The following is a 10,544-nucleotide window of genomic DNA, read 5'->3' on the forward strand; positions in this document are numbered from 1 at the left end:
TCGGTTTTGGCGCTTTTATCTGCTTCGTATCGGAGGGGGCGTGGCCTGCAATGTGGGCGTGGCCCAAGATCTCGCCGGAATGGCGTCTAACTAATCGTTGCAGCCGGCGCTAGGAGCGCTCTCGGCTGTTTGAGGTATCCCTTAGAGCAGGGGTCTCCAAACCGGTCCTGGAGGGCCGTATCCATGCCAGATTTTTAAAATTACTACATGTACCTCAATGGGATATCCAAATAATCTGGCATGGATCCGGCCCTCCAGGACCGGTTTGGAGACCCCTGCCTTAGAGCATTGTCTCTAGGGCACCTTTGATTGTTTCTTACAATTCAGACTCCTCAGCTAACTTTTTCACCGGCTGTGGAGCATTGCACTACGTTGAAAATTAATTAAAGCATGTACTCTGATGTTTCCTTTCACCAGGAGCAATCCTATTTTTTTCTTTCGAATCTCACATAATGTCAGTTGTTTAATTCTGATCCTCTGCACAGAGAATCTTCCTTTAAAGACCCTGACTGCCAGATGGAGGTGTAACCCGTCAGACTCCCCTTCTTGTAATCTTTAGAAAGTAGGAAATTGATATATTTGTGGCCAGCATTGATAGAGTCAAGATTTCGATTTTGTTATCCACTATTCACTCATTTTAATATCGATATGTTTTATTAATTGATTTTTATTCATTTTTTATTCATTTAGTTTACTATAGAGTGTGAGATTACCTGGAGGTGTAGTTGTGGTGAAGATGAAAGCATCTCTGCACCAGGAGTTATTGAAATGAGTAGGTTTTAGGATGCAGAATATTAAAAGATTGGATTTAGAAAGTAACGTAAAAAGGGAGATTATTTCATGTCTGTGCGGAAACCACTAGGAAGGGTCCAAGCCTGGCCCTAAAAAATGTGGGCACAATGATAAGATTCAATGCAATAGAACATATCAGTCTAGGAGGGATGCTTCTCTTGAACATAGAGGAAATGTAATTAGTACGATTAGCGGGTAGAAGGCCTTGTAACAGAAGCAGTGGGCCTCAGAGCTGCTTCTTGATTATCCTGGGAGCAAACGACGGATCTTAAATATGTGTGGAAATATTGCAAACAAGCAAATACCCAGCACCAATCTAGCAGCAACGTTCAGAATTTGCTGCAGTCTGCGTATCAAGTAGGCTGGAAGACCAGCAAACAGGGCATTGCAAAAATCCAGTTTACCAATGATCCGATATTGTATCAATAGCTGCCTTGATGTCTGAGGAATGTAAAGCAGCATCTTTTTAGCACTGTCATAATCAGGAAATAGTTGGCCATGAGTTTTCTAAAACTGGGTTTAAAGACGTTCTGGAATAAAATATGTTTTCAACATTGTGGGCATTATCTGTCGGGATGGGATTAGTACCCAGCGACTGAGGCCACCACGAACGAGACCCACAGGAGGTGTGGCGCAGCGGCCAGGGTGCCTGACTTCGGACCATGGGGTTCACGGTTTGATCCCCGGTGCCGGTGGAAGGTTAGCCCAGCAACATGTGACTCTGGCCAATAACTCGCTTAATCTTCCCGACGGCCCCAGCGCTGGGACACCACTCCAGAGTTTGCTGTGCAATTTACAAATGCTGTTATTTCGTATTTACGAGGAGTGTTGCCAAACACAACACTTCAGTTTTGTCAGAATTCGAACAAACAATTTGCTTTTATGTTATTTACATATTTATTTTAGTTTTTTGCCAATGTTTTGAAGAGTTAATATTGCCAATACTGGATTTTTTTTTGTAGTAAATGAATTTTAATATTCTTGACCTGCTTGTGATATTATGTCTTGATGAGATAGATTGTTGACCTCTGTCAAGGTCAAAACAATTTACAAATGAACTTGGAATTTGAGTTTTGCGGCCTTAATGGCACCCGATAATCACTGGGTGCAAGTCAGTCTGCCACCCTCTTAAATCTCGAAAGGTCATATCTACCAGTACTTAAAAGTGTAAAAATGGCTAATAGTGACTGGGACAAGACGGTGGGTGTTCGTCCGGGTGGCTCCAAATACACATATTAGTCCCCAATAAGAAATAACTCAGAACCGGTGATAGTTATCACGTCTAATAATTTATGAGGTGCAATAAATACTGACTTCTTCTGCATGCCACTTGTAGTCAAGCCATATTTGTGTAGAAAGTTATTTTTTAATATTTAGTGTAATATTGTTTTCAGTCATTTTTGCATAGACTTTTAGCTGTATGCGCGGCTTTATTTCTATTATAAAGGAAAACACACTTTGAAATTCAGCTGTGCACAGCTTGATAACAATGCACTGCACATTGCCACGACTGGCACGTTGGCTTTATGAAATGGCCCTTTTCAATTGAATAACCTAAAATAACTCCCCTGAGAGGGCCACTACATCCCATCTAAGCTTTTTATTCACCATGTAAGCCATACCCCCATCGGAATCAGATGGAGACGGGCCTTGATTTAGAATCCACACTAAGAATCAACCTTCTCAGAAGAGGGGTCATGAAGTAGCATTCCACCACAGCATCTTATCCAATAGCCAGAGTGTACATTCATAGGAAAATGTGCTTCCCTAATGCAGGAATATTCTCCCATAGACAAAAAGCAGTCACACAGGCAACACAGCCCTGGCTGTTTACCTGCACCATGGAGAGATGGCATGCAAACGCCAGCCTGATCAAGCAAGCGTGCAGCCTTGGAAAAGAAGTTCACCATCTGTCTTCTCAGAACTTCTCAGCGGAAGGTCTACTGTGTTCACTCTAGTACAGAGAGAAAACGTGCATACACTTCCACAAAGTAGTAGCAAACAGTCAACGAGCCAGAAGTTAGTCCAATGGATAAGAACCCAAGTTTATGCAGCAAAAAAAGAGGCAGAAACCCCGTTAGGTATGGCACTTACAGAAATTCCAAACGGAAGGCTCTGACACAGGGTGGTTACCTAGAACCCAACAAAGAGAGAACACTGTTCACGAAGTCAGACGGCCAAGCGGGCTCATATGCATCCTAAAGCTCTTTATTTCAATCAGAGACAGGAAAAACAAGGATTCCGGGAATGTCTGCCCTTTTATGCACACAGTAGGGAGGGGCAGGCAGGCATTTTCAGTATATTCCTGAAGTTGTCCTGTCTTGGGGAAGTGGAATTATCCAATGAGTAATGACTGGGAGGAGGAAGAGAGATGGATGGGTAGAGTCCTCTGTACCTCAATCTACAGCAGCTGGCATCTCTCTTCCTCGCTCTTCTCTTTAACTGTGTAGGATGTACATTGTTTTATAGGTCGCACCGGTGGATCCTGAGAACAATATTGACTGTCCTATAGAGAACTTTGTTGCCGAACATTTGTGTCTACAGGAAAGATGGAACAGATTATCAACTACTGGTGCAACTCATTAGCATAGCTTTATTGATCAAGCCATTACTCATTACCTGTTAGTTATTGATCCTCACCTGACATAGGGACCTGAGCTGCAGGGATGGGTGCTTTAGGCAATATGTGACAATAATTAGGGTTAATGTTGGAATCCAAGGTAAGGAATGCTTATAGCACATTAATGGTCCTGGTCTCTTACTAGCCCCTTCTCCTGTCCTGATAATATGTCAGATATATTTAGAGTGATCTGAAACTGAGGAGTTTGCCAGTAAGACAAGAAGTGCATTCCAAGGAATCCTTTTTGCTTCCAGGCTCTCAACATTCCAGAGGCTGTCTGAGCAGGTGGTGTGTTCATGGACTAGTGCTGTCTATGCTCAGGCTACCTCAGATCTTTTATCTACCTTCTAAACATGCTTGTCTTCACATGTCTTTGGTGCACCACATTATGACCAATCACTTCTGTTTTTCAATTTGTTTCAACTCATTCATTTAATTTCATGTTGCAAGTCTCGCTACTAGTGTGCTTTGCATGTTTATGGGCTGCTGCACTCTTTGCTTTTTCTAACACTTAATGAAGGCAGCAAATGTGGTTTGCAAAATCAGAGCAAATTTGAGGGACATACAATAACATTACTTTTTGTTTTTTTCAAAAAAATATTTATTTACTGTATTCCTTCATTCCCTTTCCAACCGACTAAGCACATAACAATATTAAGAGTAATATTGCTCATAAGAATAAGCACAAGCATGAGAATATATTTATAATAATAAAAATAATAATAATGTGTTTCCTGTTTCCTTTCTGTTGAACAGAACTTTGCAATGATTTTTCCTGCTGCTTTCTTCAGAGAATTAAAATGGGCATTTATTAATATTTAAAAGGTTGACCTGACAACTGTACCTGCATTGAAAGGAGTGAAATAATGCAACAACCAGACTAGGTTACAAACTTATTGGAAAAACAGCTTCTTCTGCACGGATAGTATTGTGCCCTAATGGAAGATTGTAGTTGTGCAATACTGGCATTTTTTTAAAAAGCAGGTAGAACAACATATGCAATGTTTATATGGTTTAACTGGAATCCTACTTCAAGTATTATGGTAAAAATGAAATAATTGAACAATGCAGTGTAGAGACAAATGAAACTGCCTACAACATTGGATTCTCTGCTCAACATTTCAATGCACTCCACAAAAGCACATGAATAAATTCATCTTTACTTGTGTTTTCATAATACCTAGCACAATTTCTAATATTTGTGTTTTGACTCACGGAGTTGTTAACAATATTCTCTAATGTACTTCTGTAAGAAACTCTTCAAAAATGTATTTGCTTGTATATTTGCCTGTCACAACAATCAGCTAGAATGTATTAAAATATTGATTGCCATTTATGTAAAATGCATTGCAATTTGGGAACCTATACAGCCTATTCACTATCAAATATCAAACTCCCCAAACCATAAATTTGGAAATCCCTAATTCGAAAATACTTCAAATGCTACTTAACCCAGATTAAACGGTTGTATGTTAGAAAAACGATAAGCTAAAGAACGAAAGCCTTTACAACAATACATTCTTAACAACGCCTACCTTTACAGCAAAAGATTTTACCACAGATATGACTTTACCATGGATGTCTTTACCATGAAAATTTAAGTATTTGGCAGGTAATTATAAACCATTTTTTGTTAAACATATTTATATGAGTATAATCGTATATACTTACCTGTAAAATACTTATATTTTCATGGTAAAGGCATGTGCATAGTAAAAATATTACAGGTAAGTATTAACAATATTTCTAACCACCCAAATACAAATAAAATAAAACCCTTACCACCTTAAAAACATTCCCACCCTACACCTTAAGAGTACCCTTCTCACCCAATTACCCATACCCACCCTAAACAAGAATTTGCAATGCAATATGTCTCGCATTTGTGAGAGTTTATGCTACTGCCATTGTAAAAGACAGTGCCTTTTATTTATCTGTTTTGATAATTAACACATAAATAAAAGGCATTGTCATTTACAATGCCAGTAGCTCAAACTCTTATAAATGCGAGACCTATTTCATTTCAAAGAAGTGGCCGCCGTTGTCCCTGCAGCTTGGAAAGTGAAAGTACGCATGGTGCTCTTTATGTTGCAGGAAAGCATGTCATGCCTAAAGTAGAAAAATCTCATTAAAGAAAATAGTGCCTACAGATTAAATAAGACATACCGTATAACAACAGAAGTAAAAGGGCCAGTCCTCATGTGAGGTTACAAATGAAGAGAAGGCAGTACTAAGAAGAGGCCAGCAAACCTATTAACGAATCAAGTCCAACATTAACAAACAACAGTGACACAAGCCAATGAAAAATATGGGCGGAGAGTGGGCTAAGCTTCAAGTCCATACTCTAATACACCATGCCTCACAGAGCAGCGCATTCGCTGCCCAGGCTCGACCTAAAATTCCTCTGCCATCCAAAAACCCACACCAACCCTAAAAATACTCTTACCACCCAAAAACCCATATCCACCCTAAACCCTAAAAATTCCCTAGCCACCCAAAAACCCGTATCCATCCTAAACTCTAAAAACTTATTTTGCCACCCAAAAACCCAAAACCACCATAAACCATAAAAAATACCCTTACCTTCCAAATACCCCTATCCACCCTACACCCTAAAAATACCCTTGCCACCCAAAAACCCAAACCCACCCTTACACTAACCGTGCCATCCAAAATCCCACACTCAACCTAACCCACCCTAAACCATAAAAATGTCCTTGCCACCCAACTACCCCTATCCACGCTAAGCCCTAATAATAACCTTGCCACTGAAATCCATACCCACGCTAAATCCCTAAAAATACCTTTGCCACCCAAAAACCCACAAACATCTCAAACCCTAAAAATGCCCTTGCCACCCAAAAACCCATGCACACCCTAAATCCGAAAATTATCCTTACCACCTAAAAACCCATACCTACCCTAAACCCAAAAGTAACACTAGTAAAGCAAAAACCCATACCCACCCTAAACCCTTAAAAATATTCTTGCAAACCTATATATACATATATATCATAACTAGATATAATATATATATATATATATATATATATATATATATAAATATATATATATATATATATATGAAATACAAAGTAAAACAAGCTTTGAGCCTAGTTAATATACATAAGGTGGGAGTCCCCCATCAGTTGTGTGTGCACACTGTTAATGCACCGATTGCCACGGTGCAATCCAATACAGGATTATAACAATTCCACAAAATCGCAAAGGTGCACCACTTACAACAAGACAAAACAGACACATAACAAATTATCAAGTCTGTGTCCATAGTATTTTTCTTCAAGTCTCTTCTTTTATTCAAATATTTTAAAAGCCACTCGTGATTGAAAGGTACAGCCGACGTGTTTCATCTTCGCTTCGCAGGAGGTTCCTCCAGGTCGGATTACAGCCATATCGAGGTTGGATCGAGTGATTGTCCCTTTTATTTACGGCCCGCCTTATTGTGGTGAGACCTTTGGATTTATTCATGCTGGTGTTATCTTACCGCTAACTTTTTCTTGCTTCTAAGAGAAGCATTTATCGCTGTTTCAATAATTCCTGTTGAAACGTACTCCTGCAATCCTGCTTGAAATGCTTACCTACTACGGACACTTTGACTTTGACTCTTCCCAGGAGTGCCCGTTTTTGTTTTTATGCCCTGAAGAAGTCCATTTCTGGACGAAACGCGTCGGCTGTATCTATCAACACAAGTAACTTTTAAAATATTTGAATAAAAGAAAAGACTATGGACACGGACTTGATAATTTGTTATGTATCTGTTTTGTCTTGTTGCTAAGTGGTGCACCTTTAGGATTCTTTGGACTAAATGAAATACACTTAATACTTACCTTTAATAATTACCAAAATACTTACCTGTACAAGTACATTTTTTGATTATGTGTATGCTTCTACCATACATTCTTCTACACCGAAATTCGTAGTAAAGGCATCCATGGTAAAGGCATACATGTACCAAAACAAAATGGTTGAAAATATTTGCGCTGTAAAGACTTTGTAACGCCTTTGTTGGGAAGGCATCTCGTTGTTTAGCATTCCTGTAAAGGCTGTTTCCTAGATTAAACACAAGTTCCTCTACATACAAAAACAATAAGGTTAATGTACACATTGAGGAAATACAATTGCTGCTGACATACACTTTGTCATACTCCATTCTATGATACGTTAGCATACTGATTGACATATTGTGTTTTATTCCTCGAACCTGACAGACACATGAGAAAGAATTGTGTAAAGAGTTTCTTGAATTGATATAGGCTTGGTATGCAGAATGCACGCTCTATTTCTAGTCATATGTCACATCATTCCTCTGTCAAATATGAATTGTATAGCCACCTCAGCAGCAAATCTCATTAGTATGTCTTTGCTCTGCTAAAGGAAGCTTGATATGAGGATATACACTACCTGGCAATAGTAATACTTACACCTCATATTCGATTATATTGCAAAAAAGTGTTGAGAATTTTGAAGGTCCTCAATAATGTATATGTAAGAATTATTAAACGTGTATACATACATAGAGAAAAGACAATACATAACAGTTATCATGTATATTTGTCCCTTAGTGCCACAGGGGTTCTGGTGTGTGATAAAGCCTAAGTGCCAAGTCACTTGTATACGTCACCAGATCCCTTTGTTGACCACAATGCTGAGGTTTCCATTATGTATATTTGTTATAGCATGATAAATAAGGGATATATTTTTGAATTACTGCATGAATTACAATGTAATGTATGACCATTATACTGTGTCCATTAATCATTGATATTGTATATTTTCTGTGATTCTTGTTATTTAAAGACATTGAGAAATATAGATACAACATAGAAGAATCAAACCATGTAATGTGTATACGTTATACATATGTTATATATGCACATAGACATAAATCTTAATGAGTAAGAGGAAACATTTTTGTTTGTTGAAGAGTATTTTATGCTCCTTTACCTTAAGTGCCTCTTTTCTGTGCCTTAATATTTCAGAAAAGTCAATATTGTTATTTTGCACACCATTTCACCTCAGTTTAGGCCTAGCTATACGCAAATCAGTCTTGACCCTGCTCCATTGGAACAGTCCAGCCTGAACTGCCAAGCCAAGTCCTCCCTGAACTGGAACACGGCAACCCAGGACCAGTTTTGCCCTAGTCATGAGTTTATCAACCATGTACAGCTTGGTTCCAGTGTCACCGTGTGCACGGGATCCACCCACGTCTGGGGATGCCCGTCCCACTTAGGGACCACACCAAAGTACACAGAAAAGTGGTTGGATGAATGCTTGAATTAATCTCAACCACTGGAAACTACTTGGGACCGTATCCCAATCCGTTGTTATTTTGCACACCATGTCACATGGGACAGGTATGCCGAAACGTTGGTCCTTTGCTCACTTTGTCACTGGAACCAAGCTGTATCCGGCTAATGAGCCCATAAGAAAGGCGAAACAGGTCCTGGATTGCTTGTGTTCTGTATCAGAGAGGACCTGGCTTGGCAGTTTGTGCTGGGCTGTTCCTATTGGAGCGGGTCAAGACTGATTTACATATAACTAGGTCCAAAATGAGGTGGCATGGTGTGCAATATAACAATGGATTGGGATGCGGCCAGAGCAAATTAATCAACCATTCCATCCATCACTGTTTGTATACTTAATATTTCAGAAGTCAGATATCAATCAATCAATCAATCACGGCATTTGTAAAGCGCGCTACTCACCCGGGAGGGTCTCAAGGCGCTGGGGGAGAGGGGTATGTTACTGCTCGAACAGCCAGGTCTTGAGCTGCTTCCTGAAGGAGGATATTAGCATCTAAGCATTTAAAGAATCATAATCAAGATATAAAAAGGCAAAAATACTGTAGGATAGGTTAGATTTTAATGTATTATAGAGATGCAGTGAGTCCTAAAATACTTAATATCCTGTTGTCTACTTCCCTTATAATAGTAATTAATGTCGGCCATGCATTGTTTTTCACCAAAATATATATAGTATTTGTCTTCATCTGTAATGTATGTTATATTTGTTTTTGGTCATAGGAATCACTGAAATGCTCTAGCTGGTTCCAAAATAGCTGCTTACCCCCTGTAAAGATAGTACCTAGATTAAGCGTAGAACACAAAACATATTCAAAAGTTTGAGCATGGAATACTAGTGAAAACAACATCAGCATCGATTTCAAAAGCTGAAATGTAAACTTCTTCATATATGTTGGGGATGTATAAAGTTCTGATGTTTTTTCAACCTTTGCAAAGGTCTATGGAAATGTTTGATATTTTTCTCAAAGTTTTTGCTTTGCAACATTCGCATGAAAATCATGACTTTGATCATGTATGTTGTGTAGACTCTGTGTTCTACATAAGATGTGTTATGCAGACAACAAGTAGGGCAGATGTATTTTCACTCCATGCTGAATTTGCATCACAAAGTGAGCAAATGTAGTATGTATGTTTGCAGATGGTATTTCTTTTGTGTGAACCTACTGACGTAAATAATTAATTTACTCTCTTAATTTCTATGCAGGTAAGTACTTAATCAATAATAACTCAATCGGAAAGAAAGAAAACAGAGTCCGTGGTGTTAGAGTTCTTAGGGGTTTTATTCCTCAAAAAGGAATGGTCTAGACCAGGATATCATGTTCTGACCACCACAGGGGTGTCAGAAGGGATAGGGCGTTCTTTTATTACATTACATAGCTTATATACTTAATTCATGTTATAGGAAACAGTTATAATGGGCGTAACAGCTGAGAGAAGACAAGATAACAGTATACACGTGTTACAAGTACGTAATCAGAAGGCGTGAACTAGAGGTGTGTGCTAGAAACGTCACAGGTAGGTGTCACAAAGGGGTTGCACTAACAGAAATGTTGCAATGTCAGCAAAAATCGGAAGCTTGGATGCGCGCGCAGCTGCATGACGTGTGATTGACGTGAAGCTGGAGGGTGCAGGGGGCTTGACATTTGCACCGACGGAAAGAGACAGAAGTCTGGCATGTCAGATCAACTTGTGCTTCTATCATATCTGATATCTGGTGTTTAGGAACTAAGCTATCTGGACGGAAAGGTCTCTAGGGCAGAAGCTATTCTATACTGACTGTGAGTGCGTACATAAGCGCCTGAGTGTCT

The 10,544-nt window shown here is 39.2% G+C and overlaps 1 protein-coding gene across 1 annotated transcript in view; it reads left to right on the top strand.

The window, feature by feature from the left end:
- Positions 1–5,340, top strand: part of LOC147751672 (tetraspanin-11-like) — a 1,044,069-nt gene extending 1,038,729 nt beyond the window's left edge. Inside the window, exon 9 of the mRNA XM_086939141.1 lies at positions 4,169–5,340. The gene's annotated coding sequence lies outside the window, so the exon portion shown is untranslated. The remainder of the gene's footprint in view (positions 1–4,168) is intronic.
- Positions 5,341–10,544: the final 5,204 nt, after the last annotated feature.

This window comes from Lissotriton vulgaris, chromosome 1_1 (assembly GCF_964263255.1).
Source record: "Lissotriton vulgaris chromosome 1_1, aLisVul1.2, whole genome shotgun sequence".
In the NCBI taxonomy this organism is placed as follows: Eukaryota; Metazoa; Chordata; class Amphibia; order Caudata; family Salamandridae; genus Lissotriton; species Lissotriton vulgaris.